Genomic DNA, 26047 nt, shown 5'->3' on the forward strand with positions numbered 1-26047 from the left:
AAACCTTTACAGTTAAACTTACTGCAACCATCCGGTATTGTCTAGTGGCTAGGATATCTGGCTCTCACCCAGAAGGCCCGGGTTCGATTCCCGGTACCGGAAATTCTTTTTACGTTTTTAGCATTAATTTATCATTTAATATTTATACAAATTATTTGCAACAATTTTCATTGTTTTCCTTGAACTACCAAAACTCTAAACAAGTACATGTACAAGTACAAGTATACTAAAATTTAATGTGTCTACAACGCTAACACTCAATCGCAAACATTTTATACGCGTAATTAGCATAGAATAGTCGTTAACCATCCACATATATCCAACGACGTCGCAATGCGCGAACAAAAGTCCTCCCATAACAATTCTACATTCGTATTACTAGTCGAAATGAATATTAAATGAGTTTTTGATGCTTTTCATGTCTTCACGCTTCTCACATCGAACGACAAACTTGGATAATATACAGAATGTTATCATAAAAGTGTTTCACATTGTTTTATTATTATTAATAATGTTATTACGTATGATAATCACAGTGTTATTATGTTTCTATTGTTTATTTTAAAATTACATACTAATAAAAATGTATTGTAGTTATAGCGCACACCGCAAGAGGTCGCCACCAATGCCAAGCCACGCGAATATTCTTTTCTGCAAACTGCTGCTGCTGCAGTCAGTCAAACTACGCAGAGTTGTTTATGCTCTTATCGTGCTCTTATCGCAAACCGGCTTTGTTGAGACTTGTTGAGACTTGTTGAGAGTGCCATGCAGCGAATCAGTTTGTAAAGAGTGTTTTGGTTGAACGTGTCTTATTGCGGCGTGGCGTGATTTCTTCTGATTTTAAGTATTATCTTTGATTTATTTCGTTTAAATTGTGAAAGTGTGCGTCACATGATGCCGGTGGTAACTGTAATGGCTGGTAACTATTAATATTTGTCTTTGGTATTGTTATTTTCTTTAAAATTATAATTTCGGGGTAAAGTTATGAAAGATTTACGGGTTGTATGTATTTGTACATGTTCTTTATCTGTACAATGCTTGCAACTTGCCAATACTTGAATATTGTATTTGTGTAAGTGTTTTGTGTGTTATTTTCAAGCCACTTGCATTGTTTACAAGTGGTTTTTATGATAAGTGTTTGAAGATTCATGCTAAGGTAAGTTATACAAATACATTTCACATGAAAAATCTCAACCATTTGCATGTACAATCTAACAGAATTTTATTTCAGACGCAAAAGATGAAAATTCATCCCAAAACTAAGAAAAATCACAAAATGAAAGCGGAAAACTTCAAAATCTTCAAGAAATGGATCAACAGCAACATGTGGACATTGATTCTACAAAGAAAAAAGATTATCATTGATACGCATCGATTATTTTTCATGATTAACAACATAATTTTGCTTAATTATAATTTTTTCAATGAAATTAGGTTCATGGTACAACAAACATTCAACTAGGCAACCTGCAAAGCACGGAAATCCTCCAAAACATATGCAACACCAATTAGGAAGTACAACTTAACACTGGCGTCACTTCCTGCACCAAGATCCAATCAGAAACAGACAGAAATGAGAGCCACAGGCAAGTTTATGGTATATTTCTTTCCATTTATTTTTATTTTCACTGATTTACTCCAATTTCACCCAATTTTCTATTTTTTAACGCCACAAAGTCATCACAAATTACTTAATTCCATCATCACACAGTTTTTACTGAGATAAACACAAAAGTTTTCTTATAATCTTCATAAAACTATAATTTTCATGATGTTTTATACCATATTCTACATTTTAACCCAAATAACTTAAACTATTTGTATATTACAATGTGTTTACCTGATACATTCTTATCTCATGCGTTTGATATTGTTTGAACGAGTGCAAATCTCAATCGCGCGCGTGTGCGTTCGCGATCCGCGCAGTTTGCGCGAAACTCCGCAAGGAGCGCGGCGCTCTCGCAGGCGTCCCGGCGGCGACCCTGCTGCAGTAAACGGCCGGAGCCTGAGCGGTCTATGTCAGGATAGGCGTCGCGCCGCGCTGCCCCCGGTCGAACACCCGCGACCCGTGTGCGCGCCGACAGTGCGAAACAAAACCATCAACTCCTCTCTTAATAATATCTTCATCAGCACAAGATATAAATCACACCTTTTAATCAACATACAAAACGCACCACTTGTAAATTGCTTTGCATTGAAAGTTTTTCACGTCGAAAATTCGAAATCCACCGCGGCGGCAACAGGAAGCGGCGGATGAAAGTGCGCGACGCTATGTCGCAGAGTGCGGGCAAGAAGTGCTGCTTCTTCGGGGGAGGCAAGGGTGGCGAGCGGCTGCAGGAGCGCCCGACTCGCAAACGGGTTGGATTTTAATACCGCAAGCAAAGGTAACACTTAGCTTCTATTTTTATTTTAAATTAAAATTAAAACCACTCTAGTAGAGTTGTTTTATGCTGCGGATGAGATTTCGAATGGAATTTTGTCTTGAGGAGGTGGTGGCGCGCGCGCCGCCGACAAACAGGTTGCGGTATTATCATGCGTCTCTCCTCCGCCCTGCCAACTTGCTACCGCTGCCTCCGCATGATGGAATTTTCGGTGCGGGCGAAATCACGGCGGACGTGTTGCTTTTGCGTGTGGCGATTTCATCTTTATGCGCGAAATTTCCGCAATTTTCTCTTAAATCGGCGTCATTTGAATAAAAATCAGCGCGATATTCAGCGAGTATTGACGCGGGGAGAATGGTGGAAAATGAAGACAAGATAAAAAATTCGAATGAATACGTCGCTAATGAGCTAAAGACGGAAAATTACGGCGTTTTATGAGTGCTCAACTGTTAACATTGATTTTGACGGTTGGGGAAGCTTGGAATTGCAGTTTTTGTGTAATTTTTGTGGGAGTATTTAAAATTATGAAGAATTGTTTAAAATATTGGTAAACATTAAAGTTTTGGAGGTTTTATGCATCAAAATCGATGAATTTTGAGGTTAGAAGTTAAAAACTAACAAAATTTAGTGTTATTGTGGTTTAATTTAATGAAAAAATCATGAAAATAGGTAAATATTGAGGTTATTTCATCATAAGTATGATTATAACCTATAAAACAGCAATAAAAATTGAAGTTTTACATATTTATTGGCTTAAAATAGATAAATATTGAGGTTATAAGTTAAAAACTAACCAAATTCAGTGTTTTTGTGGTTTTTTTTGGTTTAATTTAATGAAAAAATCTTATAAATAGGTAAATATTGAGGTTATTTCATCATGAGTATGATTATAACCTCTAAAACAGCTAGAAAAATGAAAATTTTACATATTTATTGGCTTAAAATAGATAAATATTGAGGTTAGAAGCTAAAAACAAGCAAAATTTGGTATTATTGTGGCATTTTTATCTAATTTTATGAAAAACTCATAAAAATAGGTGAATTTTGAGGTTATTTCATCAAAAGTTTGATTTTAACCTAAAAATTAGTAAAATTTTGTATTGTTATGACATTTTAATGCAACAAAATGAAAATTTCAGTGAAAATTTGAGTTTTAAGAGTAAAATATCTGAAAATAAATAGTTTTTGAGGTTATTATGCGGTTATAACCTCAAATAGAACAAAATGTAATAGTTTTTATATAATTTAAAGCAGAAAAATGTAGATTCTTGGTCGTTTTTTGTTTGCGGATGTTTGGAAATTAGTTTCTTGTCGTCGGTATGCCGAATTGCTCGATGGGGCAAGGCGCAAAACTTTGTTTTGCAAGTCGCTCGGAAAAATGTCGTTTGTGTAGTAACGTCGCGCTCGTTCCAAGTTCGCCGCCGCCGTTGCCGCCGTCGCTTAATGGAAGAATTCTGTTTGCTTTCGCCGCTGATCTATATTTATTCACCATACATTTTTACGCAAAATTACGGATTTATTATAAAATCTAATATAAAATAATCTCAAATTGCGAAATTTTATTTTTAATGATGTAGGAGTTTTAATTGCTCCTGCCTGTTGCGATGCGCATTTCGATATCTATTTATACGCTGGTATCTTATGTCGGGCGAGGGCTGCGTGTTATTATTCTTGCGTCCTAATTCGATTCGATTTTATTATTTGCTTCGCCGATTCGTCGATTTGCCGATTGGGAATTCGAGCGCGGGAAAATCGCGCCGTAATTGCGTTAGTACATTATCCGGGGCGCGTGGAATTTTTGCACGAAGGGCATTATCTTCGACGTATCACTAGCCGGAAAGGCTTAATGCGCTCGGATGGCTGTAATAAATATTCCTTTATTTTTCATCGTATAAAGGTAGTGAAACTAATGTTTGCGCTAAATTCCGGGCAAATAGTGTTGTTACCTGAGTTTTAAGTACTAACATTTATAGTTTTTCTCTTGAAATAAAAATTAGGACTTAATTTAGGTTAGGTGTTGAGTTATAGGGGTTTCTTGGGGATTTTGAGGTTAATTTTAGGAGTTTTTAAGATTAAATTTAATTTTTAGTCAGTAAAAACTGAAGTTTTATGTGTTTTTGTTGGTTTATTGTTAAAAATAAAATTTAGGACCTAATTTAGGTTAGTTTTGATGATTTTTGTTCATTTTAAGGTTAATTTTAGGAGTTTTAAAGTTTAACTTCAATTTTTACTCAGTAAAAACTTTAGTTTTCTATTTTTCTGTTTGTTTACCTTCAGAAATTAAAACTAGCTCTTAATTTAGGTTAGTTTTTGACTTACTTATGAGTTTTCCATTATTTGAGGTTAGTTTTCGTATTTTTTACGTTTAACTTCAATTTTTAGCTCATAAAAACAACAAAATACATAAAAAATGTTCTTAAATTGACTTTCTATTAATGTTTTATTCAATTTTTAATGATTTTTAAACGTTTCACATCGTTAAAAGCACTAAAACCTATTTTTTTCAACTCAGAAACCTGTGAATGCATGAAAATAAAAAACTCGCGCGCGATATTAATGGCAGGCGTGTTACACTTAATCGCAAGGTGTTAATGTAACAACCAGCAGCATGCGAACCGGCGATTTAATGCGATGTTTTGGCACGCTCGTTAAGAAAACTTAAATTTATTATGTTTTGACCGATCTATCAGATGCTAAACCATAGTTATTTTATTAGTTAAACAACACGTCGCACGTTCGCGGAAATTTAACTGCGAAACAAAAATCTCTTTCCGAAATACTTCCTTATTCGCCCTGGTACAAAGCCTAACTGTTTCCTGTCCGTTTCGTTTTCATCCTTTACACATCCTTTAGTTTTTTCTTCTTTTTTTTTGCTTTATTCTTATTACTTTATCCGCTTTCTCATATCATTCCTAATGCCATTCCTATTTATTATCCCCGTCTTTCGTCATAAACCTACAAAGATAGAAATAGAAAAGATAGAAGCGAGTCGAGGAGCTCTTTTTCGGTGCGAGTCCGATGACTTGGCGAGTTTGCTTCAATCTATAAAACCATAAAACACGAAAACAACCCGTCCCGAAACGAGAATTACGACGAAATTATTCGCCGCTGGATAAAAATTGAAAGACGGAAAATTGCACGAATGGGAAACGGAAGCGGGCGCGCTGGATGAACGAATCCATCGATGGAGATAAAGGGGAGATGTAAGAAACAGCCGAAATGGCTTTAGGATGAGTGCAAAAAGATTCATTATCTCGATTCGTTTTCGAAACACAATTATGTTAGCTTTATATGGGTATATGTTGTATTGGTGTATGTTGGGTTGCATACTCGTAAACGTCAACGTTGCATAACGCAACTGTTACACTTAAAAAGCTAACCTAACGCAGCTTGTGCACGGCACACGGCGTTTCGTTTTGTTTGTGCACCGTTGATTGATTTCAATTTGCTCGCGAATCAAACAAACAACACGACCGACAGCAGAACATCACAACGGCACGATACATGTAATACAAGGTATTGAATAGTAACGGAAATTGAGTTAATTTGTGAAATAATTTGTAAAATTCTTGTAGGTATGTCGTAAATTTTGTTAATTCGAATGTAATCGATCATTCGGCGAGCAAATCCCATCAATAAATAGCATCAATTAGTCGAAATTTATTAACGCGTTGGATTTGCGTCGTGTCGTCATAAATAAACCGATTAAACGTCGGATTAACTCGAAAAAACAAACGTAAAGTATGATAAAGTTAGGTTATGGTGCATTTTGGTAAAGATTGTGTAAATAGTGCGAATTATGTGGTGGAATTTCGGATTGTTAATACTTAGTTGGCAAAAATATGTTCATGCACTACTGGCGGCGGTATTAGCAAAGCGAGCGCCGGATTTTAAAGCCAAAAACGTGGTATGAGCGGTGGTCATAAAGCCAGAAGCTGAAAACCGGAAAACCCGAAAGCAGAAAGCGCTAAAGCGCACCTTATCGTTGCCGGTGCAGTCCACTGTCCACTTTTCCACCCACGGCTTATAATTTATTTAATTCCAGAGAAAGAAAATTAAATTAAAGTTATGCAACCAAACATACACCATGGCTTTGGTAGTATAGAACTTGTTGATTAAAAATGTGAAGGGAAAGTTTATTGCGGTAAACGGGAAAACAAAGATATTTGTACGGTTGTTGTTCTCTTTAAATTGTGAAATCCTTTTAAGCCAACGACTCACGACGCCGCTGCCGAGAGAAGGAAAAAACGCAACTTTTTGTTGGTGTGTTTATTCAAAGGTGGATAAATCGTCGGGCGGGCGTCTTGACGCCGGAACCGGAAAAGTCTAAAATTTGCGGCGAGAAATGTAAAACAGTGCAGGCTGAAATGCGAAAAAATAAAGCGAATGTTTTTAAGTGGATGCTGGTAAACAGGCGCACAAGACGCAAAACGAAAAAATAAGAAGCCGAGCTATAGAGTTATATACAACGCAGGGCGGCTGTGGCTGTGGCTGCGAACGAAAAAGAGTAAACAGTTTTTCGTGCATTTTTTATAAAGGCAAGCGTCGCGTGCCTTCCATCCATGCACCGCTAGAAAAAGCGTTGCAGGCGATTTCACTTTTCAATAACTCAGCGCCCATCATAACTCTAGCCGGCGTTAGGACTAGAGCTATTGAATAAGTAAAAACTCTTAGGAAATTGAAACCTGACGGTTTAAAACCTGCGCGACTAAAAAATTTCGTGTTTAAAAAGTGTTTTTTTTTTTTGTAAGAGCGGGAATGAATTCTTCATCATTGAATACTTTAAATATAATTTACGATTGTTTAATGTTTGATGGCAGAAATTACCATAGTAAATCAACGTCAAGGCTGCTGAAGCCGAAGTTAAAACGTTGAATGTAATAAAATTTATAACTCGACGGCGGGAACGCGGGAAAGATTCGCGATAACCAGTTTGCGGATAGTTCTACTCAACTATCATTACTTTATCATCATGACTTATGTGCACACGCTGTGCACACCTTAATGTCTCTTTATATCATCTTCAAATCTTTATATTTTAAAGTTTATATTTTTATTAACTGCGAGGTTGGTAATTATTATTTTTTACTTTTTATACGGTTTTGAGACAAGAAAAGTTGGATTTTAGTCACGGTCGTGACTAAAATACTTTAGTCACGGGCTGGATCTTACGTTTGCGAAGTTCAAACGTTGAAATAACGTGGAAGTAGAAAAAATTGCGTTAGGGAAACGTGGTTAAAGTGTCACTTAGCGCACTTGATATTTAATATACTTTTTTATATAAAAAAAATCGAAATTTTGAAATATTGACGTCAGTTTAAGCCATTTTATAGTTTTAACTCAATAGTGACGTCACAAGTAGTACAATAGGCGTAAGAATTGGAATATTACCCGTAAAATTTATATTTTAACAAAAACAAACAAATTTTACCAAAAATTTGTAGTATTTTGTTCCCAGTGCAATAATAATTACTTCTGGTAACTCTACCCAAACAAAAACAAAAGACTTCAAGGGTTAATTTTTTAATTCAACGTTGCGACAAGTTTTTACCCTTTATTTTGCTATTTTCTCCCTGGCCGAAAGTTTGAAATTGTTAATTTCAATTCCAATTCGTTAGGTAAAACTTTTTCTCTCCACTCTGTCCACTCTTCGAGCAACTAGGCGTCTTATGTTCATTTTCGTCTCTTTTTGCGCGAAGCCGTCGGGGTAATAACGATAAAGCGACTTTTCTGCGCGCTCAAATTCGAAACAACACACGCTACGCAAAAGAAACGCCCAAAAAATATCACGCTGAAACGAATTTAATTAAAAAATAAAAGAGCGCAGTGTTAGTACGCTACACTATCTTTTAACTGGTATCAAAAGAAGTTGAAGACAATGGGAACTTAACTTATTTTCGGCGCGGAATTTAAGAAATTCGGAAACATGAATGTGGTGTGGTCGGTGTGGGAAAGGGTCGTGTTGGTCCCGAGAAGTTTAATTATTTTCCCTTTTATAAGCGAGTTTTCTTCTTTTCTTGTAAAAAACAACTGAAAAAGTAAAAAAGAAAAAAACAACGTTTTTTTTTGTGAAAGGATATTTGTATTCTGACTAAGTGCAAGTGCTATTAATCTTTTTATTCGGACGAAATTAACGACATCGTAAAGCAAGTGTCAAGGAGTTAGACGAGTTTATATTTTTACTGCTTGGGAAATATTTGCTTTCACGTAATGATATAATTTTTAATAACTTCATAAAATGTTAAAATTTGTTACGTAAATTTAAAATTACGGAACATACTCGTACTGATAGCGTAAAATTAGTTTTGTATCTTATCACACGCAGAGTTTCCTAAAAATGTTTAAAAAAACGGATAAAAGTTATCAGTAGAGACACGATCTTTCGCCTGCGCCCCTTTTAAGAAGTAATCCAAAAATAACAAATATTTGCATTTTACGAGGATTAAAATCTGTTTAATCTTTTGTAAATTGGTTATAAATGCAATTACTCTTGTAAAAATGCCGGTAAATATTTCCTGAATTCTAAATATGAATTCCGCGTCGCGATGTTGCATTCACTTGTGTTATGTTTAAATGATTTTGTTGTAACGCAACGTGCACCCCAAAAATTAACTGAAAAATCGTGCTTAAGTTATAGAAATTTGCATTGCAATTTGTAGGGATGTTGGGATCATAATTACAACAATATTTCAAATGTTACCATCGATGTCATGTCTTTGAAAAAATATTCTTGCTCATAATTGCTAGAAATGAAAATATTTTTCGTCGTTACACCGCGAAAATTAATATAAATCAAACAAATTGTCTAAATTTCGTCGTTATATTGATAAATTAAATATATTTTGTAACATGCGGTATATCCGTGCTAAATGCCAGACATTGTCTTGACTCTTGATAGTTTTCATCGTTTTCATCTCCACATCTAACGTTTTCATGTTTTCAATGTTTTCATTCACTGTATGTGCGTCTGGTTGCCTGGCTGCGGTCGCTGTTCGTTTTCCATTCGAGCGGGCACGCTGCCAACCTGCCATCATTTCGATTGGAAGAAAATGTGAAAAAGTATACTCGCCGCAGTTACTAATGTATTAGGAAAGTTGATGAATTAAGGGCATTACTTTTGGAAACTTTGAAAGACAAAAAATTGCAACATTTTTTATTAAAGCGGTGTCAAAACCCGGTATTTTCATTTTCAAATACCGGTATTTTTTAGTACAGTATAGTTTTTAATAAAAAACCGGTATATTGATATTTTTATTAAAAAAAAAACCGGTATACCGGTATTAATACCGGTAAAAAACCGGTATACCGAAATTTTTATTACAAAAATACAGGTATTTCGAAATACCGGTATTAACTTCATACTCCACACCCCAAATACTATTTATTATCCACTAAAACACCCATTATACTTGTAATAGAAGATATTTTAGGTTATGCACATAAATTCCAACTTTTAATTACATCTAATCGCCGAATAACGTGCGCGATGCATCGTGTATGCGCGTAAATGTTCATCGCGCGCGAGATAATTACGTGTGCATAGTGAACTTAATTGCATTGTAATCGGATAGCTAAATCGCGAGTAATTTAAATTCGGATTATGTTATACATAACTTCATCATAAAATTCAATTCTTTCGCCGGTGACAAATTGGCCAAATTAAATTAATTACAGTTTAATGATGTGCATGTAAACTATACACTCGTGCAGCTGATGTAGATTGAGATAGTGTGTGCTTGTTCGCACACAATGCGCCTGTTTAACAACAATAACACTCACGCCAGCGGGCGTAATGCGCACGTAAGCAGAAAACGCGACGCATTGTTGCACATAACGAGCAGCATTAATAATTTACCCTGCTGCGCATGAAAGAAATTGCTAAAACTGTCAACGTTGTGCTTAGAAACGCCATCTATAATTTTAAATGTAAAAATTGCGGTTTAGATTGCGTATAAATCGAATTACACGTGAAATTGCATAAATTTCAACTTCAAAGCACTGAAAAAACGCTTTAAGGTTATGTTTCATGTCTTAATAATGTTTGTGCCATGGTGGAATATGTAAATGCGCACGCTGGTTATATTAAGCCATTCGATGTTATGTGAGGTTATGTTGTGTGGCTCGTATGTTTCGTGTCAGATCAAACGCGCGGATTAAATCGGGAAAAAAACGCCACGACACGTGTTTCCTTCCTCTTTCGGGGCGCGCAAGGCAGCAGAAAAAGAAAAGCTCATGTGTTGTATAACCTGGTGGTTGCAACATGCGATTTTCTAATTTAATTTATGAAATGTATGATGTCGGAATAATAGCTACATGCGTTTCATGTTTTCTTTCGGTTTAGTTTTTAAAACGAAACCAAACAAAAGCGATAAACCAATTTGTGCGGTTAATGGGTATATTTATAACTGTTATTGGATTTTTTTCGGTTTTTATGTGAGGATTAATGCCGGTATTTCGGTATACCGGTATTTTTTTTAACAAAATATTTATATATTTGTATATATCGGAAGTAATATCAAATTTAAAAAAATACCGATATTTGGAAAAACCGGTATTTGAAATAAATACCGGTATACCGAAAACCGGTATTTGAAAAAAATCTTTAGTTGACAAATTTTTGTGTCAAAATTTTAGTTTTTTTAGTTTTTTCATAAAAAATTTTCATCAACTTAAAAAAATACCGGTATACCGGTATTTCACACCCCAAAATTTCTACGTTCCAACATCTGCACTATAAATTTTCTCACCTACTGCCCTCTATCGGAGTTAATTAAATTGAAATTTGTAACGCTCGGATTTATGACGCGTTTATTTAAAAATATGCAAAACTTCTCCTAGAGAAACCCGAAGGATTGTTGAGACGTTTCAACCGTTGAAGGTCTGAGGATCGTTGACGTCATGCCGCGCAACACTTGAACTGCTTCAATTACTCTCCGCATCTCGTCGCTCCCGAATGCGCCCGTGGCGTGAGTGCGAATGAAACGGAAAAAAAGATTGATATTAGCTTCTTCTCGGCGTCGCGCGCGCGCTGCCACCAACACCGAGCGCGAATGATAATTCTGAAAGGCGATCGCCGCCAGATGAGAAGCAAAGGGCTGCCAAGGGCGTTGCGGTATTTTAATACACCTTAATTAGAAAGATCCGACCGCAGTGTCTTAGAATTTCGGAGTTTCAAAGCGCAAAAAATTACATGCGCATCCATGGAGATAGCTTCCCATCAACGTTAAGTGTTTTATGGGCGCGCACGGGGTGAATTTTAAGTTTTGGGGGAGAAAATTTGTATTTTGTTTTATGTAGGGTTTATTTTATAGTGTTTTTTTTCGAAACGTGTGGAAAATGTATTTATTTTTTGTAATTTCACTTTTTTTACGGTTTTGAGACGTGAAAAGAGTACTTTAGTCATGGATGGCTAAAGTCGTGACTAAAGTACTTTAATTTTTTTACTTTCACATTTAAAATGACATTTTTTTCACCATTTTGAAACACAAAAAAGTTAAAATTTAATTATAGACTGCCCGAGCTGTGACTAAAGTACTTTAGTCATGTTTAGTCAACATTTAGGAAATTTTCAAATTTAATTCAATTTAAAATTGAATTATACTGAACACAAGTAACCTAGAAATCATGAATGTGCATTAACGGTGCTTTTATAGGCAATAGTCGATTTTACGACAGATGGCGGTAGTAGCAACATTCATTAAATTAGATTCTTATTAACAAATGTCGGCGCGTTTTACGAGCCACGCAATAAAAGCGTCAAGTGCACGGGGTGGAGCCACCGCTGTCGTTATATTTATATCGCGCTTGCATAAACATAATAAAGGCATAAAGCACCATCTGAAATGAGTCGTAAACATAAAGCTAAGGAAGCAGTGGCAGTTACTTTTAAAAATGTCACCTGTGCAAACATTTATTTTACGCTGCTAAAATCATTTAATTATTTATTTCGTTAATGCAATGCTTTTATATTCTATTTGTGAGTGTGTGTGTTACTTGGGTTGCCTATAACTCTTTCGAGTTTTTTCAGATTGAGGTTAGGAATACGTCTGAAGTGAAAGTTATTGCCTACTTGGGAGAAACCGAGGCAAGAAAACGTTTCTCGTTACTTTTACTCTTATTTTTTTCGCTTTTACAGTAACAGTATACAACTGAACATAAAACTATCTAACATAACCTCGAAAATAAAAAATAAGAAATACGCGATTCAAGATCAATTTGAAACCGGTGAAAAAGTTTCACATCGCGTTGCTTTTTTAAGCAGCGTAATATGTATCCGGCGTGATGCGGTTTTATCGTTTCACTTTTCGATCAATTTGCAATTCGAGAAATGCGCTCATGCTCAAAATATCGTATAAATCTCGTATGCACGATGCCGGCAGAAATATATTTTATTGATGGAAATCAATATAATACGAATATCTACATTCGACAGTAAAGTATCACCGGTATAACCTTAAAATATTCTATGAACGAAAATAGTTTTGAGGTTATGAGCTATGGGAAAGTAAAAATAACGCGTTGCACAATGTAGGCGTGTGCGTGAATAAATTTGCGAGTGCATTCTGCAGAGTGCAGAATAACTTGACCTTGATTAAATAATCCCGCGACACGAACGTGGAATTTAATGATGTCATTATTTTTAGTGTTGCGGATTAGTGTAGGATACTGTTATGGAATAGTAAATCACTGCAGTGATTTGTTTTGCAAAGATTTTATCAATGGAAAAAGAGGAAACAGGGAATAATAATAATAATAATAATTTTGACGTGTTTCAACTAGTAATGTGAATTTTTGTGTTTAATACCGGTATTTCGGTATACCGGTATTTTTTATGTCAAAATATCAGTGTTTTAGTATATATTGGAAGCAATTTGTATTTAAAAAATTCGGTATTTGAAAAAAAATCCACTATACCGGTATTAATACCGGTATTTAAAAATAACCGGTTAACCGATATTAATACCGGTATTTAAAAAAAATTGTATTCCGATATTAATACCGGTATTTTTCATTCTTTGTCGAAAATACTAGTTTTTTTCACATTTATATCATTTTTTGTTCCAAAATTTCCAAATTTTCATATCAAAATTACATATAAATACATTTTACCAATATTTAATCACTGAAACTTTCCATTTAAACATTTGATTTACTCAGCATCCGCATAAATCAAATTTTTATCACACGTAAATTTCAATGAATGATTTAGTAGCATCTGTGCGCGCTGTTCGCTGGAATCAATAATGTCCATGTCGCGCTATGAACATGTTGCTCTGGTGCCTACACTGCGGTGCTAGTACACGTGTCCGATTGCTACCATTGCCATCAGCATCACCATCACGATCGCATCATCGCGAACGTCGATTGGGGCGGCGGGCAATCGGGCGCGCCCCGTGTGCGTCCGGTGTCCGTCCGCAAAGACACATTGTTATCGTTCGGCGCCGCGGCTGGTGGTCATTATGCTCGCACGATGATCGCCCGTTGCGTGCTAAGCGATTTGTCATTGTTAACTCATAAATTTTACTCCGCACATGAGGAACATGTGTGCTATATTCGTATTCAGGGGGTCTTTGATTGTCAAATATCAATTTACGGCGCCTCCACCAAAAAATTTAAAAATTGGGTTTTTAGGGGAAATTTTAAGTTTTTTTGAGTAAAATTTAATATTATTCTATAGTAATTATTATTATCTAATTATTACATGTATAAAAACTAATTTTTTCTTATTATTTTCCGAGTTATTGCGATTTTTATGATTTAAATGCTGAAAATCTTGTTCTTTTTTGTTATAAAAGTTTTTCTTGAGACTTGTGAGTTATGTGTGTAGGTTATGATTGTTTTTATGCTTAATCAGCGTCTTTAGCGCCATCTGTAAGCCGAAATAGATGCTTTTATGTGCGCCGTTTTTGCGCAAAGGTTTGTTTTTATCGTTATATTTCACGAGTGCACTAAACATTATGATATTGATATCTTTGGCGCGCCGCCGGGACTGGCCATCCGAAAGTGTCTATTTCTTCTGTTATTTTTTCCTTTCTGCCGAAGCTTCCAAAGATGACAATAACTATAATCCACAAATCGCTATATTTCATAGTATTAAGAATGGATATTTACTATATCTACGGGAATTCGTAATTGCCAGCCGTTTGTCATTACGACATTTCTTTTAAACAACATACAAAGTGTTGCAGATAAAAAAAGAAACAGAAAATAAATAAATATTGGGATTTTACGTAGATAGGCAACTGTATAATCTTTTGTAAACTGGTTATAACCTCAATTAGTTTAGTAAAAATGCCGGTAAATATTTCCTGAAGTTAAATATGAATTCGATGTCGCGCAGTTGTATTCACTTGTGTTATGTTTAAATGATTTTGTAGTAACGCAACGTGCACCCCAACAAATTAGCTGAAAAATCGTGCTTAAGTTATAAAAGTTTGCATTGCAATTTGTGTGTATGTTGGGTTGCATAACCACAACAATATTTCAAATGTTACCAGCGATGTAATGTCTTTGAAAAAATATTCTAGCTCATAATTGCTTGAAATGAAAATATTTTTCGTCATTACACAGAAAAATTAATATAAACCTACCAAATTATACAAATTTCGACGTTTTACAAATCCTACACTGTATTATTCTACGCCTTTTGTGTAGTTTTATGTGAATAAAGTATAAACTTGCGTCTCCGCTTCTGTCGCTGCGTATAAATCATCCCAGAGGCGCGTATTGACAACTATGGGCCCTGCTTTCACAATAATTTACGAGCGCATCGCCATAAATAAAGTTTTAGCCACATTTATACAATATATGTGCATTTCTGGCTGCATATAACATTTAAAATAAAATAGATCAAGATTGTGGTTAGTTTATTTACGTACGAGTAAGTTTTAAAGACAGTGGCGGAGAATCACGAAACGTGCGCGTTCGGGGTAGCTGGTGCTGGTGCTGGTGCTGGTGCTGGCGCTGTGCGTAGGTGGCAGTTATTTTTTGCCGGGCTCGTGGCGCGCGTATCGATCCGAGAGAAGCCGTAGCACACGCAGCGGCGCAGAGGGAAGGCGAGCGAACGAGGAGCGCGCTCGCTGGTTTCCCGGCAACTCGACGAACGCGCGTCGCTGGGCGCCCGCACCTTCCGCAAGCCCTGGACGCGGACCGGGACCCTTTTCGGCGGATGGAAGGATTCACCATCATAACATCTAAAATATCTACAGGATAATTCAAACATACATCTCAAATCTCCTCGGGAAAACTCATTTAAAAACATTTTTATAAAAATTTTAAAATTTCCTGTAGAAAATGTGATTCTACAGGTTAATTTCAAGGACAATTAACATTTCAAGGTTATTTTCAGTTTTTACTTGATTTTATTCTCGAATTTTGAATGTGATGAATAATGAGGGCGAAATTTCGAACTTTTTGCGCGTTTTTTGCATCCTTTTCGCGCGCGTCTTATTCAATATTCACCAGCGTTCGGCTTTGGCTTCATTTTCTCCTCATTTACAGGCGCGGCGCGCTGCAATCTAAAATAATAATAATAATATTGAAACAATCTCCAGGAGACGGAGGCATGGCGCTGGGCGGATTGAGCGAGTGTTTCTCCTGTCAGCGCCTCTAAGCCCGTCATTATGACGCAAAAATTTCGAATTTGAAGGATGATAAATGAAGCGATTATTATTAAAGAAAGGCTAAGGGGTTGCAAAGTTGCTTCATCTTGTTTCAGATATTTTTTTATTCACAACTTTAAATTACTTTTATATTAAATTTAATTTTTTCTTAAAAAATATTAAAAAATCTTGTTTTTTTTTCTGAAAATTTATTCGAAATTTTTGGTTAAATATTCAAAGAAGGGCCTGTTGCATTAAGGGTGTTGATTGTGCGGTCGTCGTCGATGAATTACTTAGGAAACTGGTCACTAACCAAACTTCCCAGCGGTTTAGACCGTGTTAGACAATCAAATATTTAGCTTTATAGTTTCAACATCAAAGCACTACTTCATTAAATAATAAATAACAGAAAATAATTAAATTTTCTACTTTTTCTTGTCTCAGTAGCATTTCCAACTCATAAACCACAAGTTAATTAATTTAAATAAATAATAACATACAAAGTGATGACGTAAACTCATAAAAAACTAAAAATAATAAAAAATATTTCATTTTTTCTTTTTTCTGGTGCGGTGTTGATTATATCTTGAATCTACCTTTATAAAAGTGAAGCTGAAGCTGAAACTGAGAAATCTAAGCGTCAAGGGAATACGAAGGCCACCGCCCCTCCTGCGGCGGCGACGCATACATTTATTTTTTGAGAGTCTGCAGCGCAGACACATTATTCACGCCTCCCAACGTAATCAACAATCATAAAAAAGGAGGCTAGTGAAATCTCTATTCACGAAAATATTACCTACGCGTGTGTTTTGAGTACAGTAGCAGATTTTTCACTATAGAAGTACTCCATCTTTGATCTTTGATCTTGATAAATGTGCGCTGGAGAAATGTAAATATTTGATGTGCACGCCGGAGATTTAAGTGGTTAATCCGCATCGAGTTTCGACAATCACGCGCGTTGCGCGGCTGCCTCTTTCCTGGTGTCCGAACAGCGGCTAAATGTTTAAAGAGCCAGCGCGTAACAAGTGGTTCACGCGTGCGGTGATAAACTAACCTCAATCACTATCGTGAAATATTCAATTTAATAAGAAATTGACAAATAAAACTTAATTTGGTTTTTTTAAAGAAATTTTTTGAAAAAATTTAAATATCTCCGAGGATATTTAATCTACAGCAATGAAAAAAGCATTATTTTAAAGATAATTTAATTCTCTATCGTTTCAAAAAATAATAAAAATCAATTTTTTGCATTGTAAGTTCTTAATTTTGACGTTTTTCTCTCGTGTGACGTGTGATTTTTAATGAAATTTTTGAAAAAAGTTAAATATCTCCGAGGATATTTAATCTACAGCAATGAAAAATACATTATTTTATAGATAATTTAATTCTCTATCGTTTCTAAATAATAAAAATCGATTTTTTGCATTGTAAGTTCTTAATTTTGACGTTTTTCTCTCGTGTGACGTGTGATTTTTAATGAAATTTTTGAAAAAAGTTAAATATCTCCGAGGATATTTAATCTACAGCAATGAAAAAAATATAATTTTAAAGATAATTTAATTCACTATTGTTTCTTTACAAAAAAAATTATTTTTTTACATTGTAAGTTCTTAATTTTGACATTTTTCGCTCGTGTGACGTGTGAAGTGTAAGTGAGGTTAAGGCGTCGACATTACCACTACTTTCACACACACACAAAGTGAAATGTAAAGCGTTTTTTGTCGTTGTTGTGAATGTAGACACCTACTCGTATATCTCTCGCAGTTGTAAAGCTCCACATTTCATGTTCTTTCTTCGCTTTGCCCCGTTTCACTTCGTTTTTATCTCGTGGCGATGTAAAGAAGTGCATTTGTATCGCGACTTGTTTCCGATCTCAACGCGACGCAGCGCATGTACGTCACAGCGGCTGCCAAAAATGCGCCAACAACAGGAAAGCACAAAAGAATAAAATAAGCAAACTAGCACAGAAATAAAAATAAATTGACATAAAAATGTCGACTCGTACTTGCAAAATGAAGTTTATATCATTTATTATATTAAAAAAAACATTTTTATCAAAAAAAAAATCTATTTTTGTCTTCATCGCATTCAATTACACTTAACTACCATGAACACACCCGCACCCGTATACTGCATTAAATGCTGACCTGTGATATTTCATCGAAACGCGTGTTTTCTCCGCATTCGTTTCCGATTTCCTGTTAGTAAATTTCCTCATTCCCTGCGCCCAAACATTTTTTCTTTATTAATGTACCCCCGGAGCCATAAATACGCCACGTAGCCCTATAGTAATTCCATCCCCTATTTTTCATCCACATAACAATATAAAGAAGCCGAATTGAATTTTGTATTCACTTCGACGGAAGTAAAAAAAAAACAATGTGCTGCTGTTGTAACAGGCACAATTACGACGTACTTTATTGCGTTAATTAGTAGCCGGATGTGTAAGAATGTTGCATATTCAATATTCGCAGTGGGGTGTAAAGTCGTTATGAATACAAAGTGAAATTTTTCGCGCGAAACACTTCCGGAAACAAAAGAAGTAAGGAAATTGTTATTTCGCTACTTTGGGTCACGACAACTACGAACTCTTGAACAATTAACACTTAATCAACGCGTAATTATTTCCTGAAGTTTAAAAATTGTTTTATTTTAATGATAAAATCGATATTACGACGAAATTTGTACAATTTGATTGTTTTTATCAAGTGGTTCACGCGTTCGGTGATAAACTAACCTCAATCACTATATCGTGAAATATTCAATACAATAACATTAATATAACTTTTATTTTATTTTTAATGAAATTTTTTGAAAAAAGTTAAATATCTCAGAGAATATTTAATGTACAGCAATGAAAAAAATTTATTTTAAAGATAATTTAATTCTCTAATGTTTCTAAATAATAAAAATCATTTTTTTGCATTGTAAGTTGTTAATTTTGACGTTTTTCCCTCGTGTGACGTGTGAAGTGTAAGTGAGGTTAAGGCGTCGACATTACCACTACTTTCACACACACACAAAGTGAAATGTAAAGGGTTTTTTGTTGTTGTTTTGAATGTAGGCACCTACTCGTACTCGTAAAACCGAAATTCTTTTTTTTTTTTTAATAAAATTTTTTGAAAAAAGTTAAATATCTCAGCGAATATTTATTCTACAGCAATGAAAAAAAAATTATTTTAAAGATAATTTAATTCTCTATCGTTTCTAAATAATAAAAATCAATTTTTTGCATTGTAAGTTCTTAATTTTGCCGTTTTTTGTACAATTTGATTGTTTTTATCAATTTCTTCTGTTTAACGACAAAAAAACACCGAAAAACCGGTATTTTACTCAAAATTCATATTCCTAGTGGTCACTTAGACCTCAATTTGCAACATGTGTAAATTTTGCGCGTTGCGTGCCGCATTGTCATAATTACTCCTCATAAATACGTTATTGAAGCCATCGTTAGCTCACCGACGCGTCGCTTTCCTCATTACTCCACACAAGGCTTGAATTACACGTCTGCCATACACATGACGCCATCATCAAACTGTAAATATCTCTTGGCACAGCGCCCAGACAATATTTTTCATTCCCTTTGATTAATTACATCTACATCTGCCTGACGCACTTTCTTAAACAAATACTCAAGTCATCAAATCAAACATCATTTATTTTATGGCCCTAAAGAAACGCCCCAGAATAGAAAAGTGTTGTTTGATTAATAAACTTGATGGAATTATTCATGGGCGGCGAGCATTAATGCAATTATGGAAAGCGATTCTTAATTGATTATTGACTAACCCTCCCAAAAAGCAGCAAAAGAAAAAAATATTCCTACGTGGTGAAAACCCGCCCTAAATCAACTTTTCCCTTCACTTTCATGCTCCTTTATGATTCATTCGTATTTAAACGCCGGTATTCGTGTGTTCCGCACGTCATGCGCCTATTTTCCGGTTTTCCGGTCGGATAATTTCGGGTTGTTGGATTAGCGCAGTCATTAATTCGCGCGCAGCGCACAACAAAACAAAGAAAATTCTGAAATTCCGTCGGAAAACAAAGATTTAACATTCAAGTTGAAAAAGCGGAAGGAAGATGCATGATAACGATAAAAGCAAGCGTATATATGGATGTGTAACAATGGCGTCTTGTTCATTTCCGGCCTGTTTATGAGTTTTACCCTTTAACGTTAAAAGTGGTTAAACTAGCGCCGACGCATAAATAATACACACGCGGATATTAATTTTCCACTTGTGCTGAGTAGAACTTGCTGAGATTTAGATATAAGTGGCGAGGAACGCGAGGTGGTTGTATTAGTTACAAGTGGGGAATAACTTTTCGAGAAGTTCTTCGGCGGAACTACGCGCGAGACAAGCGAAACACTAGGAAATGAGCTGAATAGGCACGACATGCAAAACTGACGCATCAAGATGAACTATTTTTGCGCGGAAGTTTGTTTTCAACACGCGGGAGGAAATACTTGTGCAGGGGAAGGTTTAATAATATCAACATTTTCTTCAAAAACTAAGTTTTAGTTAAATTTGAGATAACTGTAAGTCAAAAAGGGGAAAAGTTTTGAGAAGGAAAGAAAAAATTAGATTTTTAGTGTTTAATTGTATTAACAAAGTAATTGTTTAAATAATTACTGCAATATTTTGATAGATTTTCATTATTTATAGTTTTTAACTTGTTTGTTAGCAGCAGAAATATTTGTCCTTGAGTGCTGAGCTGCATTATACTGACTTAAGTATAGTTTTATAAATTTGGGCATAGATGGCGCTACTATGACGTTATTTGCATTTAATTCTAGTTTGGTTGTGGTAGTGAAAACCGCATGGAGATAATCTTGTCCGTGTGAGATCACACGATGCGCACACTTTACCTGAATACAATTTTATGTTTTGTTTACATCGGAGAGTTTTTTGTTGTTTTCTAAGCAAGTTGAAACATGTCGCTAGTGAAATAAAATATAAATGTAAATACGAATATAATTAGAGGTAGAATGGGGTAAAGTAATAGATTTAGTTTCAATTTTAGTTTAAATAATTCGTAATTTTACTTAAATGAAGAAGAATTTGGTATTTTTTGTTTTTAATGCAGGGTAAAATAAAAATACCGGTTTACCGATATTAATACCGGTTTTTTTAGTATGTAAATTTGAAACGAGTCATAAGTATCATGATTGAATCAAAATTCTAACACGATTTAACATTCTCAATGCCTGAAGTGCATTTGTAATTTTCGAGTAGCAATCACGAGTGGCTTCATTAAATTAGCGCCCCGGCTGCGGAAAGAAGCGATAATGATGATTATAAAGATGATGATGTTGCCAGCAGTTTCCGGCGCGGCATTCACGCGCAACTTCTCGCTTCGAGTACGAACTTGACGACGCAGATCTCTTCGTCATCAGCTGCAGTTTGCAGTTTCGAAACTAGTTGCTGCTGTGCACAGCGCGAGCCAATTGTGCTAATTATTCATTATACCAGTACGCAAAACGCTATAAGATTCCCGCGCGGAATTTCAATTTTTTAATAGCTTGCTAATTATTACTACAACATTAATTATTATTCTACAAAATGGCGCGTCGTGTTGTGTTAATTAATTCTGTGGTTGGTTGTCCTGATTTTTTTTCTTTTTTTTGGTTTTGGTTTGATGTAAATTGCACGGAACGGGATTTGTGTGAATTTTCAGTTTGGAGTGAATCGTGGCCCGTCTATTGTTCTGCGCAGACTGACTTATTGGCGTCGCGGCTCCGGCCCGGCCGTATTTCCGACTATTACTAATGTCAACCGCGCCGCGAAACTGCTTCCACCCTTTGCCCGCTCGGCTTCCGGCGCACCGCGAATAAAACACGCACGACTCGAAAACGCAGTAGGTCAAACCAATAATCTAACGAAACAACTGCGGAAACAATCAAAGAGACTTCACTACTCTCGCACAACACGAGGGGAATTCTTTCTAGTGTTGCATAAATTAACTAAAAACAACAAAAAATGTGGTTTAGAATCAAGTGTTGGGGACATGAATTTTAAATACCGGTTAATATCGGTATACCGGCAATACCGGTATTTAAAAAAATAAATTAATTAAATTTTACATTAATAACAAAGTAATAAAAAATAGTTTTGAAAAATACCGGTATTTGAAAGTAAAAATACCGGTATACTGGCATTACTACCGGTATTTTACACTCTTAATTGACAGATTTTTATTTTAAACAACTTTTTGCGTTTTTTACTTCAAAAGTTTTCGTTTACTTGTGAAAAAACCGGTATACCGATATTAATACCGGTATTTTACACCCATAGTAATATACTTTCCACATGTTTAAGGATTAAAATAATTTTGTCATGAGTCCAATTCCTTTAATAGTATTTATAAATATTTATAATTTTGTGCAACCGCTGAAAATCCGTGTATCGTTATTGCGCTGATATCATCAACATCTTCAAAGACAACAGTGAATATAAATGTTTGAATGTCGCGTACTTGGCACAGAAACCCACTACTATTGGCACCGAATGCTCAAACACTTGGCTTAATGGTGAATAATTTTTCCTGCTTTACGAAAATCTTCAACATACAGGTTGGCAAAAAAAAGAAAAACATTTACAAATCAACAAAACATAACAATTTAAATTTATTATTTATCAAGATGGATAAATTATATATAAAAATAGATTTAGAAAGAAATATAAGACATAAATTTGAAAAATATTTCCGCAGGATGTTTTATATGACAAAATATAAAAGTTTCCTCTTGGTATAACGTGAATATTCGCGACTTTTTCTGCGCGAATGCGTTAAAAATAAAAGGACAGTCGGCGCCCGCGACGAGGCGACGAAAACGGCGCATTCTTGCAGGCGAACGCGTGCTAAGCAGCGATATCGTATGTAAAACGTGCTGAAATTCTTGCTCCAACAGTTTCAATTAGTTTTTACATGTGCTACAGCTGATATCTGCAATATTAAAGTGTCAAATTCGTTTTTAATCAATCACGGCTAGAAAAATTGGTAAGCACATAAAAAAATAAGAAAAACATTTAAAAAAATGAAAAAAAAAATACAAAAGAATACAACTAATCAATTTAAATCTACTGATATTCATTAGAATGCATTTAATGCAGACACTGTCACGCATTTTGTCATTTCATCAGTTTTGTTTCGTCTAACACATTAAAACAGCACACGGATTTGTTCAAAACAAGTTTCATTGTGTTATAGTTTATGATATCATAAATCAACTCGAGATGGTGCTACAATGCACTTATTTGCATTCAATTCTTGTTTGTTTGTGGTAGTGAAACCGCGTGGAGATAGTCTTGTTCGTGTGAGATTACGCGATGCGCACATTTTACCTGAATACAATTCTATATTTTGTTTACATCGGTGATGTGTTTTGTAGTTTAATGATAAAAACAAGTCCAGCGACCGTGTGAATTCAAATTCAATTGCAGTTACAATTCAAATCAAACATAAATAACAACAAAATATTAACTTTTTGTTTAAATTAAATAATTTTCTTCTTTATTATTTTAATAATAAACCACAAACTTAATCAAATAATCAGTTAGTGAAAAATATTTTTAAAATGATTTATTTTGTCTTGAAACTTAAGAATTTGATAAATTTATAGACAAAATGTGTTTAAATCATGATAATAATCTTGTACTAATTTACGAGTATAACTAGTGAAAGTGAAGTACTTTGGGTAAGTTTCGGTTTGATTTTTCATCGCACGCTCAACTATAATCGCTCCGATGGGCCGGAATCGCCGCTTTACGACCGTGGCTCGCCGGCGGTGTGCGATTAATCCACATTTTTTCGCACCGTTCGATTTTGTCGCCGATTAAACGGAAAATGAGCGCACGGCTGAGAGAAATTGCGGAAATCGACAAAAGTCGTACAAACGACGCTCGCTCGCCCTTGCACCAAACGCGCGCGCCCGAAAAAAGTTAATTGCGTGCTTTGGGCTTTAATTTTAGGATCCTTTAATCTTTAATTACGCCCGGCACACGACCAAAGAGCACCGTCTGCACAAAGCACACAATAAGAAACTAGCAATCACGAATTACAAATTTCATCAGATCAAAAGTATTTCCAACACATTTTTTGCTAAAAAAAGAATTAAAAGTTTTCAGAAAGTTTCCACAGCGTCGCAAAGTTATTTACTGTTGTAAACCGCCATTGGACATCTAAATAAAGCGGTAAATCACGCCGGGGGCAGATATTTTATAGCTCTGCGCGCAAATATGGCTCGGAAAACAAACAAAGAAAAGAAAATCGCAGGTATTTATAGGTAGGCAACACAAATAACATCAATTTTCATATACGGCGTTTTCCACGCTCACTATAAACTTGATTTGAATAATATTTTCCAAGAGATAACAAGAAAACAATATTTATTCTTAGCGTATTCCCATGCGTCGTGTTTGTGTGTTTTGTAATATTTGCAAAGGGTTGCAGGGTGCGCATTATTTACTTTACATCCCAATTGGTTTCTGGAATATTATAAACAAGTAAAAATTTTTTAAATTAAAATAAAATAGAATTGAATATTTTGTGCGCACGCGCGAAAACAGCGGGAAACGAGTAGATAAAGTTGGCAGTTTACAACTTTCTTATGCGTCATTCGGCAAAAGTTCATCCCGGAGCCTTGCGAATCCCTTTATCCCTGCCGGCGTCCCTAATCTTCAGCGTTTTGTTGTTTGCGTCGACTTTTTGCTCCGTGTTTTTTTTGACTGACGCGACAAATACTCCACCCTCAGCCCTCGCAGCCCTCAATCGTTTGTGATTTTCGCGATTTCTGTTATTTTCGTATATTCCGGAAACCGGAAGACACTGTGAAAACAACTTGTAACAGTCTAGGCTATTTTTAGCTGATTTATCTCATCAAAAAACAAAACAAAATTTTTTTTGTGAAAAAATTGAAAATTTTAGGTTAAAAAATAAATAGAACATTTTTTTAGGTTAGAAACTCTTAAAATGATCTAATAAACAAACAAATTCATTTTATCTTTATCCCCAGCGTTTTTTATGTCTTTCTTTCTGCTTTCCTGTTTATTTCTATTTATACATTGTTAGGCGAGTCCAAGTAAAAAAATTAGCTAATAAACTTTTAGGTTAGAGCCAGTTAGATGCTTCCGGCGCGTTTTTCGCATAAAACCGCGCATCGAACGCCTCCGAAAAGAGTCCAAGTTATTACATTTTACGATTATTGCGCCTCCGCTACGCGCTTCCTGCCGAAATTATAAAATATCAAAACAGAATAACCTCAAAATGCAAATAAACATAAATATCGTACATTCAGGTGGTATTTTGATTCGTGCAGAGGTGCATTTAGTTTTATTTTTAGTGCGCTTTTCTTTTACTTTTTACGTTTCGAGTGTGTGCAGCTGGTGAAATGCGGCATTAACTGCTTTTTTATTTTACGTTCGCGTCATTGTTAGTTGTTTTGCCGGGTGGAGTTTTAGGACTTTGTGCATTTTCCGGGCACGTCGCCGCCGCCGCCGCTGCCGTGCAAAAGTAATTCGTCACTTTGTCAAATTAAACTCGAAATTCTCGCTCGCCGCGCGCACGAAAGACGAAACAAAACAAGAAATTGGAAATAAGAGTGTGCACGGAGGCGCGCAGGCAACTAAACATACAAATATACACAAAACTGAAGAGAAAAAACAAACAAAACGTAATTTTATTGTTGATTTTTTTCTTTTGCTTTTATTTCTGCTTTAAATTGTTACATTTTGTAATTTTAGTTGGTAAATGAAGAAAATTTAAATTTATTTTAGTTTTTTACTATTTTATTTCTCTGTTTCAAAGGGCGCGTCCAAAATTAATCACGTTAAGTGTTTGCGTGGCTTCTAAAATTAGCATTTGTGCCGAATAAAAATACAGGCTTGTCATTTCTACTTAGAGGCGAGGTGGTAATGTCAAAATGTTAAAATCAACGCGAAAACAAAATTGTTTTACGCCAATTTGACGGCAATTACGAAGAAAAATTGCAGTTTTTAAAGTTTTGTAGTTTTACAGTACAATACATCTGTCAAAAAATAAAGTTTCTAGTATAGCGCAGGGTTTTTA

At 35.2% G+C, this 26047-nt stretch overlaps 1 protein-coding gene and 1 non-coding gene across 9 annotated transcripts in view; both read left to right on the forward strand.

Annotated features, from left to right (window-relative positions):
• The first annotated feature begins 30 nt into the window (after window positions 1-30).
• TRNAE-CUC (transfer RNA glutamic acid (anticodon CUC)) lies at window positions 31-102 on the forward strand. Its single transcript has one exon. It is a non-coding gene; the product is annotated as a tRNA-Glu (tRNA).
• Window positions 103-1251: 1149 nt separating this feature from the next.
• Window positions 1252-26047, forward strand: part of LOC135796425 (inactive dipeptidyl peptidase 10) — a 45364-nt gene continuing 20568 nt past the window's right edge. For 3 of the 8 annotated variants that reach the window (XM_065308440.1, XM_065308448.1, XM_065308447.1), the window contains exon 1: window positions 22816-22981. The gene's annotated coding sequence lies outside the window, so the exon portion shown is untranslated. Of the gene's footprint in view, window positions 1598-1988; window positions 2385-22815; window positions 22982-24234; window positions 24257-26047 lie in introns of those variants that run through there. The other 5 variants (XM_065308441.1, XM_065308444.1, XM_065308443.1 and 2 more) reach the window with 5 other exon arrangements.

Source organism: Atheta coriaria, unplaced genomic scaffold (assembly GCF_025399875.1).
Source record: "Atheta coriaria isolate IRGN ID8LTWV9N9 unplaced genomic scaffold, Caltech_Dcor_3.1 hic_scaffold_7_pilon, whole genome shotgun sequence".
In the NCBI taxonomy this organism is placed as follows: domain Eukaryota; kingdom Metazoa; phylum Arthropoda; class Insecta; order Coleoptera; family Staphylinidae; genus Dalotia; species Dalotia coriaria.